Below are 10,996 nucleotides of genomic sequence, written 5' to 3' on the forward strand. Positions count from 1 at the left end.
ACCTCTCCAGTTCTAGTATTCCAATATTCTAACAGAATCCAAAAATACATATCAGTTCATATATATAAAGAATTACATATATTGATTTCTGGACAAATAGTTGCTCATCATTTTTATAATTTACTTCTCTGTTCCCTGTGAGAAAAATTACCTGAAATGAAAATGTAATGGCAGATAGGCTTATTTTGCTTCCTTGTTTTTAAGAGATATCACCAATATTAAAGAGCAGACATTGTAGGATTCAGGAGAGCTGCAGGTGGTGAGATGTGAGTGTATCAACTCTTTACAGAGTAGAGTACAAGGAACCTGAACTGGAGGCCAGAACCTGAGGTAGGTAGAACCCTCAAAAGTCTGTGAATAATGACCTACTATCACCATAGAGGCCCAAACTCTTCAAAATCCTCCAATCTCCTTGTATCACCAGAACCTCAGTATCACAATCAACTGAATTAGAGAAAGAACAGCAGCCATAAGTAAAAATATCCCCAATTTCAAACGCACACCCAACATCCAAGTGTAGTATTGAGATGATATGGTCCACAATGCACCATCCCTTAACATCTGGTCTGCTTGCTATATAACACACAATGCCTCTGTGTGGGTTCAACTCCACACCATGCATATGGCTTTCCTCAGCAAAAGACGTCCCAGATGCAATACCCTCTGAGGCCCTCCCTCCTCACAGGACTCTGGGCATGCCTCAAAACACTGGTCAGTTAAGTCGGAAACCCTGATGCACACTTCCTTGGAAGAGTCAAATACCAAGGAGCCTGGGGATCACACTGACTGAGTTTGTGTGTGTCAGGTGGTCCAATAGACAGGCATGAACATTGGCCTGTTCACATGCAGATACTCTGACTAAAGTCAAGAAGAAAGAACCACAGATGACTGTATCTGTCAGGGCACCTAAAATGTAACTTGACATTCCTGACTAGAGACACATGTTTGAGATTGCATTAGTGCTACTTGGATAGGTCAAGGAAATGTCAGAAGAATATTGAGATGACAAATGCCATATAACCAACCGGACAACTCTGCTGATGTCCATGCCATTATTTCCTCCCATTGGGTTGACTTGTGTTTCTATATCTGAAGTTCAATAAACCCTGCCTCCTGTAAGTAGATCTTTGCCAACTATTAGATCATAACCAGGAAAAAATTAGTAGTAGAGTGGCTTGACACAAGAATGTGAGAGAAAAAAATTTAAAAATCACTATGGATTTTGCCAAGCCTTGATTGGACCATTGCATGTGACATCACATGGAGTCCAAGTGATATAAGCTAGATATCAGCCAATAAAAGGGCGCCACGTAGGGCTGGGTTTAGTCTTTGTACTTCAAAGAAGCAGTTGGTTGGTGGGAGAGCAGTTGGATTCAGTTGCTTCTGCTAAATTTGGACTTTTCAAAGCCTGTTGGATCTCGACTTAGTGAGTATATTTCCCAGGCTTTCAGTTTGGGCTTTTGTATCTATTGGTATCTATTCATTGCTTTATTTACATCTTTGGTTTGGGTTTTGATTTGTGCCTGTAAATGCTTTTTCCTTATTTCACCTCATTTTCCTTTTATCAATTTCTTTCTTTGTCATTTTTGCCTTCGTTCTTGTGGAATTTACACATATCATGGTATAGATTAACTCTATAGCATGAGGAATTTGATCATGACTTCCCATATGTGACTATTTTGCATTTTGATTATATTTTCATGCTATATTTCACTTACCCACACATTGAATGTGACAAGTACTTCCAAATGATCTAAGGTTCTCTCCTCTGCTTGTTCAGAATGCCTAGGAAACAAAATTTGACACTGGTATTTGTGGAACTGGAACATTTGAAGTAGCACTTTCTCCAATTCCAAATGTTTTCCTGAAAAAGGCATTTCATTCCTTTGATGTACGATTATAGGACTTACCTCAGTGTTGTGTGTGTGCTCTGCTTTGTGTCAGTTTGTATGTGTGGACGAATCCTAATGTTCCTGGGTGATCGAGATGTATGGTCTTAATGTGTTGTTGAATTTGGTGTGAGCTATCTCTCATTAAGGATTTTTATAATCTGTTAGTCCAGGATATTGCCTGACACCACCCTCTTTTTAAGTTGGATTTACTTGGTGTGAGAATAAAAATAATGCATCTTTGATGAGAAAAATTTGAAAATGTTCCTTCCCTCAGACTTATAGGATACTGAAATATCTGGAGAACATTGCTGTTAGATGTTGAGATGACAGAATTCATCAGTGAATTGTCCTGGTCACTGTATGAGTCTTTCTTGATACTCAGTACTCAGAGTGTTTGTCTAGTTTTATTTCCTAGACTTTAATATTTCTTTTGACTTATTATTTCCCTCCTTCTTGGATGTATTTTTATTTCTTATCAGGGGAAAGAGGGAATGGCCAGAGCTTACAGAAGGACAGTGATGCATGGACAGATCTTCCTTTCAGACAAAAGGTCATTAGTAAAGATGGTCTGGACACTATGTGCGTGTCTGAAGGAGTTTTATTCCCACCAGACAAAGTGTGTCTCCATTAACTTCATGGTGTCTGAGGGGAAAGGAGTTGCTTCGACATAAAGAAGCAGGCTTGGTTAATATGAGACCTATGCTACATGACGGAGGATGGGATCTGGAATTTAGGCTACTTGAAGAGCTCATTGATTATATTCACAGGGTGGGTGGGAGAGATATGTTCAATGTGTGACTGTGTGACAGCAATGTATCTGTCTTGGCTTCTGGGAAAGTAACAGGAGTGGGGTTGGGAAGGATAGCAGCCCTCTCTGCTAAGGGCATTTCCTTGGAAACAAGAACATGAATGGAAAAAAATTTTAATAATTTAACAGAAAATAATTTTTAAAAATCACTGTGGTTTTTTTCTGAGCCTTAATTGGTCCATAGCATGTGACATCACACGGAATCCTTGTGAGGTGTGCTAGATACTAGCCAATGAAAAGGCACTGCCTCAGGTTGGGTTTTGTCTGTACTTCAGAAAATCTGTTGGTTGGTGGGAGAGCAGTTGGACTCTGTTGTTTCCCATATACTTGACCTTTGCCCTGACCTGTTGGAACTGTACATAGTAAGTACGTTTCCCAAGTTCTCAGTTTGGGATTTTGTAAATTGTATTTAATTATTTCTTTAATTACATTATTGGTTTGAGTAGTATTTTTTTTCTGTAGTTCCTTTTTCTTCCTCTCAACTTATTTTCCTTCTATCACCTTCTTTTCTTTGTCATTTTTGGCAGTGTTCTTGTGTATTTTACAAATTTATTGTTATATATTAAATGCATAGGATGAGGAATTTGATCATGACTGACATCTGGCTGTACTCTATTTTGATCATATTTATCTGCTATATTTTACTTCCCGACCCACTGAATTGGACAAGTACTTTGTCAAAGGGACCCATTTTACAAAGGCTATCCCCTTGCCTGCTCATGTACTGGAGTGAACAAAATGTGACACTTGTGTTTGTGGAACTGACATATTTGTAGTAACACTTTCACTAATTTTAAGTTTTTCCTGAATTAGGCATCCCATTCCACTGATGTCTGATTTAGGACTTACCTCAGTGTGGTATGTATGCTATGCCCTTTGGCAATTTGTGTCTGTGTACGAATCTTGAGTGTTCCTGGTTAAAGATGTCTTGATCATGAAGTCTGGTCTTATTAGTGTGGTGTTGAATTTGAGGTGAGCTATCAATTATTCTCATTCAGGTTTTTTCCAATCTGTCAGTCAAGGATATTGGCTGATACTAGGATCTTTTTGAAATGTCTTGTATGTTTTGGAAATTGGGGTAATATTATTAATAATATTAATAATATTAATGAACTGTGCTTGAAAGTGTGCCTTCCCTCTGTTTTAGGAACTACTGAAATGCTACAGATCATTGCTGATAGTTGTTGAGATTGGACAAGTTGATTTCCAGTTTGTTAGTTTTGGGTCCTGAGATTTAGATTTGGTGCTTCATATTTATATTTATTTTTTTCAGTTTTCTTTATATTTATTCTTATTTTGTACACTACATCCTGACTGCATCCTCTCCTCCCTCCACTCCTCCCAGTTGCCCCTCACCTGCTCTCTCCACCAGATCCAATGCTCCTCAGTTTTCCTTGAGAAAAGAGCAGGCCCCAAGGGATATCAACTAAACATGGGATAACAAGACTCAATTTGATTATATTTAAATTTTGTTTTTTCTTTTTTTTAATGTGTAAATTCTTTTGAAGTAACATTCATTTTTTGTTCTTTCAGAATTTCATTTTATTTTTATTATTATAAATTTTTCTTTTCATTTTACATACCAACCACAGATTTCCCCATCCTCCCTCCTCCCACTCCCAAGCCTTCCTCCCAACCCACACCCATTCCCATCTCTTCCAAGGCAAGGTCTCCCATGGGGAGTCAGCATAGCCTGGTACATACGTTGAGGCAGGTCCAAGCCCCTCTCCCTGCACTAAGTCTGCACAAGGTGTCCCATCATAGGCACTGAGTTCCAAAAAGCCTGCTTATGCACCAGGCATGGATCCCAATCCCACTGCCTGGGGGCCCCCTAGCCAGTTCAAGCTAAACAACAGTTTTGCCTATCCAGAGGGCTTAGTCCAGTCCCATGGGGGCTCCTCAGCTATTGGTCCACAGTTCATGTGTTTCCTCTAGTTTGGCTAGTTGTCTCTGTATGTTTTTCCTTCGTGTTCTCAATGTCCCTTGCTCATAGAATCCCTCCTCTCTCTCATTGTTTGGACTCCTGGAGCTTGGCCTGGCCTTGGTTGTGGATATCTGCATCTGCTTCTATCAGTTACTGCATGGAGGCTCTATGATGACAGTTAGGCTATTCACTGTTCTGATTACTGGAGTAGGACAGTTCAGGCACCCTCTTGACTATTGCTAATAGTCTAAGGTGGGGTCATCCTTGTGGATTCCTGAGAACTTCTCTAGCACCCTGTTTCTCTGTATTCCAATGATGTCTTCTTTTATTATGTTATCACTTTCCTTGCTCTCCCACTCTGTCCATTTTTCCAGCTCAACCCCCCCCCCATTCCCTTATGTTCTCATCCTCCATTTCTTGCCCTCCATTACCCCAACTAACCCCAGTGTGCTCATGTAGATCTCATCTATTTCTCCTTTGTTGGACTATCTATGAGTCTCTCTTGGCATCTTCATTGTTAGCTAGCTTCTCTGGAGCTGTGGGTTGTAATCTGGTTAACCTTTGCTTTGCATCTAGTATCTACTTGTGAGTGAATACATACCATGTTTATCATTCTGAGTATGGGTTATCTCGGGATAATTTTTATATACATTCTCATAAGCAATTGCATGATACATTTCCATACATGCCTATACTGTACTTTGATCATGTTCCTCTGTACTGTGTCAGTCCCCCACCATATCTTTGTGACTGATACTGTGACTTTACACAAGCCTAGCCCTCTCCTTCCTGTGACCAGGAGAGACAAAGTAGATCCTGTTTCTGTCTGTGGACCTGCCTTGTCTCCTAAAAACTATATCTAGTTTAGCTACTTTCCTTATAACACAGCAGTTCTCTAGTCACTGTGCTGAGTGTGGATTCTTCCCACATTCTCCTTATGTGCTATGCTGTTGTTCCATTTGTTACAATGTTACTTCTGCCATTCTGAACTTGAACAAAGGCTCTTTAGTGTGTTGCTGAGATGGAGGTGAAGTATGAGGGACTCTCATGAATGATTTTCACATCTATGTTCATCAAAGAAAGGAGCTCACACTTGTTCCTTTTGTTGAGCTTACTTGGTGGTGGGATCAGGCTATCACTGGCACAGGGATGTGGTTGGATGTGTTCCTTTGCTTTTTCTTTCTTGAAGTATTATCTATGACCCTGGTCTTCATTCTTCTGCAAAGCTTTGAATGATTCAGGGAATCCATGAGATCTGGGCTCTGCCTTATTTGGAGATGTTTTGGTTGCCAATCTACACTGGTGTTTATGACTTATGTGTTTAAGTGTTTTTATTTTATTTTAACTCAATATCCACACATGTCTAGGAATTCCTTTCATATTTTATAATTTTCTGGACTATAAATACTGTAACATCCTAAAGACCATCTGGACTGTAGTTGTATCAGTTATAACATCAATTTTTCTATATTGTTATTTTTATCTGAGCTCTCTTTGTTTGCATCGTGGCACATCTGTGAACAGAGCAGATCATTCTTTCAGGATTCTCAGGATTTTCCTTTACATACCAAATTTATTTATACCAATTCTGATCTTTCCTAAGATTTTTTATCCACTGCCTTGGGTTTGGGTTATTCCAATATTTTTATATCCTTTAAGAGCATCATTAGATTGTTTGGGATATCTCAATTTCATAATAGAGAATCCAAAGCTATGTCCTCCCCTTCTAAAAGTGCATTAATCTTTTTCTTTTAGCATTGTGTGGGTCTGAGATTGCCCACAAGATAAAGTGGTTGAAATTGAGCAGAACACCATGGGCAGCCACATGGATGAGGATATTCTTGAAAAGGATTTCAGGATGTTAACATCTCTAGGTTGTGGTTCCTTCGGGGAGGTGAAGCTGGCCTGCCACCTTCCCACACATACACGAGTGGCTGTCAAGGTCCTTGAGAAAAACACCAACAGTGTGGCTGACATCAGTACTGAAGTGAACATCCTTCAGTCTTTAGAACATAGGAACATCGTTCGATTTTTTGACATGATTGACACACTGACAACCACTTATCTGATTATGGAGTATGTGGCAGGAGAAGATCTGGAGAGCTGCCTCCAGGCACTGGGCTGTCTAAAGGAGGAGGAGGCTAGAGTGATTTTCCGGCAGGTGGTGTCAGCGGTTCACTTCCTCCACCAGAGACACATTGCACACTGTGATATCAAATTAGAAAACATCCTAGTTGATGCAGCAGGAAATCCAAAACTTTGTGACTTTGGTATGGCAATTGAAATCACAGAGGGGCAGATGTTAGAGGAGATCTGTGGCTCCTTGCTCTATTGGGCCCCAGAGATCTTGGCCAGAAAGCCCTATGATGGACTGGCAGGTGATATGTGGAGCTTGGGTATTGTTCTATATGTCTTAGTCACAGGGCACTTTCCATACATGGAAGAAACCCTTGAAGGTATGCATAGGGTCATCACCACCACAATGTGTCCCATTCCCTACCATCTCTCAAAACCCTGTTATTTCATCATTGCCCGACTACTCATGGTCCCTATCTGCTACAGATTCACAATCTGTCAGCTTGTGAAAACAGCATGGCTGGGCCCAGTTCAAGAGCATGTACTGCCTGCCACCAAAGAAATCCTGCCCAAGGTCCTGGAGACTATGTGCACCATCGGCTATACATGTGAGGAGATTGTTTCATCCCTAACTCACAGGCAAGAAGGTAATCATGTAACAGCTACTTGCAACATTCTCAAATATCAGCTGAGTGGTGGGGACAGCCATCAGCAAGAGCAGATGCCCTGGTTAACCAACAGCCCTGCGGTTCCTGTGAGGAATTGTGTTGGAATTTTGATGGGGATTGCATTGAATCTATAGATTGCTTTTGGTAAGATTACCAATTTTACTCTTAATTCTACCTATCCATGAGCATGGGAGATCTTTCCATTTTCTAATATCTGCTTTGATTTTTTTTCTTCAGCAACCTAAAGTTCTTATCATACAGGTCTTTCACTTGCTTAGTTAGAATTACCCCAAGGAATTTTATATTATTTGTGGCTATTGTAAAGGGTGATGTTTCTCTGATTTTTTTCTCAGTCCATTTATCATTTGTATATAGGAGGGCTACTGATTTTTTTGAGTTAATCTTGTATTCTGCCACATTACTAAAAGGAGTTTATCAGCTGTAGGAGTTCCCTGGTAAAATTTTTGGGGTCACTTATGTATACTATCATATTGTCTGCAAATAGGGAAAGTTTGACTTCTTCCTTTCCAGTTTGTATCCCCTTGATCTCCTTTTGTTGCCTTATTGCTCTAACTAGAACTTCAAGTACTATATTGAATAAATATGGGGAGAGTGGACAGCCTTGTCTTTTTCCTGATTTTAGTGGAAGAGCTTTGAATTTACCTCAATTTAATTTAATGTTGACTGTCAGCTTGATGTAAATTGCCTTTGTTATATTTAGGTATGTGTTATGTATTCCAGATCTCTTTAGGACCTTTATCATGAAGAGTTGTTGGATTTTGTCAAAGGCTTTTTCAGCATCTAATGAGATGATCATATGTTTTTTTTTTCCTTTCAGTTTGTTTATGTGGTGTATTACATTGACAGATTTTTGTTTGTTGAACCACCCTTGCATCCCTGGGATGAAGCCTAGTTGGTCATGGTGGATATTTTTTATTGGGTTTCTGGACTCGGTTTTCCAGTATTTTATTTGTTGAGTGGTCTTCAACATTGGTAAAAATAGCAACCCCTCAGCTGAGTCGTCTTCTAGCTATTTGCAAAGTTCCCAAGGTAGAAGAAAACGTTGCTGCTCTGAGCATTTCAAGGAAGTATTTGGTTATGAGTATTCCTCTTTCACTGAATTATTCCAGGATTCCTATGTCTGGATGGTGACATTATGTGCCATAGTCACTCATATTAAGTCCATTTATGTATGGGGTGAAATTTAAGAATGAGAACATCATCCTGAACATTCAGGTCCTGGTATTTTGTCAAACATCATCAGATCTAGAGGCAGTTTCAGGTAAATAAAGGTTCTAGATTGGGTTCATACGTCAGTGGGAAGTTGTGGCCACTTTTCCAGCAGGGGCCCCATCCATCTACTCTTTCCTATACATAGCAGCATTTTCCATCAATGCTCACAGAGATGGATGTGCAGAAAAGCCATGCCAAGAATCTGCTCAAGAAATACATTTCACGTGGAGGTGCACACCCACAGTGTCATTTACTCAGGAGGCCCAGGCAGGGGTAACCCTTGAACTCGGGGCTTTGAGATCATCCTGGGCATCATAGAAAAGACCAGCCTCAAAATATACCCATGATAAACTTAGTGTTGAAATACAGTTTTTCTTCCTATTGTATGTTTCTTCCCTAGTCTAGGGATGTAGGTCAATGGGTCGGTTGTTTACCTAGCATGCACATTGTCCTGGGCGCCATCCTCAGCACTCACACAATAGGGCATGGTGCTGCCTGCCTGTAATTGAAGGACATGGGAGGCGAAGGCTGAAGGATCAGAAGTTCTAGGTCATCCTGGCTACACAGTGAGTAAAAGGCCAGCCACGAGTACACGAGACCCTGCCTCATTAAGACAAACACTGTACTATCTCTCACGCAGGTATCCTGGCTTTGAATATTTTCTTTTGTGTGTTTTGGAGTACATGTGGAAGCCAGGTAATTAGAGACAGGCCATTGGGGATGGACTCGTGAGGCATGTAGATACGGGTAAAAAAAAATAATCAAGGTAGAGAGGGGAAATGCTCAGAGTGGAAAGGTTCAAACATGGATGGGGAAGTGACACATTCGGAAAAGAATTAACTAGAATGAAGGGCATATAAAAAAGCTAAAAGAAAACCTACATCTTTTGACAGGTATGGTATGGTAACTCAAAAGAGGGGCTCTGAAGGATGAAGAGGAGTTTGTTAGTGAGACTGGGCAGTAGAAGGAGGGTGTGGTAGCCCTCACTGCCTGCTGATTTCTTCTCTTTCCTGGGAACAAAGCACTCCTGGAAGACAATGGTGTTTGGACAAGCCTTGAAGCAAGCTGCTTCCTTCTGCTGCTTTGGTTCTTCCTCTAGCTGTTGCTTCCACATCTGAGCCTTATAGGCACCTCTCTTGTCTGTCTCCAGGGAGAAAACTCCGCTTGAGTCACATTCTTTACCTTTTTCTCTGACAAGTTAATGGTGTCAAAATGGGGCACAGGAAGGACCTTGAACTTCGGCACCTCCCCTTTCTGCATTTCTTTTATTTTATTCTCCTTCTGCAACTGGCGCTCTTTGTCCTCCATATCAAAGGAAAAGGGCCACCTCCATGTTTCTTACCTATGGGAGGTGGGGCTTATAAGTCGCCCCATAATGTGGCACAGTTTGAGCTCTTTTCTATCCTATACATCTAAGTGGATCTTTTAACCATGTGTGATTTTTCTATTGCTGTATTTTGTTCTTTTATAAAGTATTTGTAAACAAGTCTAATCACACAATATTAGAGAAATTCCTTGTATTAATGTTACCACCTTCCTCAGAAATGTAGTTAAGTACCAGAAAGTGCTAAAATTCTCATGAGAGATGGTTTTCCAAAATTGTTAATAATTTATATTTAATATTTTATTTATTTTCTCATTTATTTTTGAGTCATGGTTTTATTATATAGTCCTGGCTAGCCAGGAACATGTTATATAAATCTGTATTCCAACTCACAGAGATCCTCCTGTCTCTGTTTCCTGAGTGCTAGGATTAAAGTAAAGGCATGTACCACCAACCCTGGATGGAATTCATTTACCAAAATATTAATTTTTAATTAGAAATTTAATTTAACAACTGTGTAGCCATTTGTTGATTGTTTTCCTTAAATACCAACACCTTCTTGGTACACAATCAACAGGAACCAGATCTAAGAGTTGGGAGCAGAGGCATAGGCTAATATGTCAGATTGCCTTTTAAATCCACCTATGTGAAAATTTGATTCAGTGTGTTGTACCCCCAAGTAAGACCACCTCAGAGCCAATATCTGACTAAAGCACACAGGGGTTTGTTAATAACAAAACAAGCCCGAGCTTTGTCCAAGGCCATCACTTAACACAGCAAGTAGAGTAGGATGGCCCCGAGCACTCACTTCAAGGAATTTCTATAAGAAAGATTTATGTGAAGAGAGTTACATATCTCGGGATTGGATGAGAGGCCTAGGGGTGAGGTAGTTCTTTGAAGTTACTGGCTGAGCTATAAGCATGGGGTTATTGATGGCTAACAGGATGCAGGGTATCTACAATGACATAATTTTTTACTCCCTATGTCCTGCTTTGCTGAGCCCAGGATATATATATATATATATATATATATATATATATATATATATATTCAGATTTATTGTTCCAATCC

General features: G+C 40.0%; 1 pseudogene; it reads right to left on the reverse strand.

Annotated features, from left to right (window-relative positions):
• LOC102915471 (serine/threonine-protein kinase PLK1-like) overlaps positions 1-9,909 on the reverse strand; it is a 30,549-nt pseudogene extending 20,640 nt beyond the window's left edge.
• Positions 9,910-10,996: the final 1,087 nt, after the last annotated feature.

Source organism: Peromyscus maniculatus, chromosome 23 (assembly GCF_049852395.1).
Source record: "Peromyscus maniculatus bairdii isolate BWxNUB_F1_BW_parent chromosome 23, HU_Pman_BW_mat_3.1, whole genome shotgun sequence".
Classification (NCBI taxonomy): Eukaryota; Metazoa; Chordata; class Mammalia; order Rodentia; family Cricetidae; genus Peromyscus; species Peromyscus maniculatus.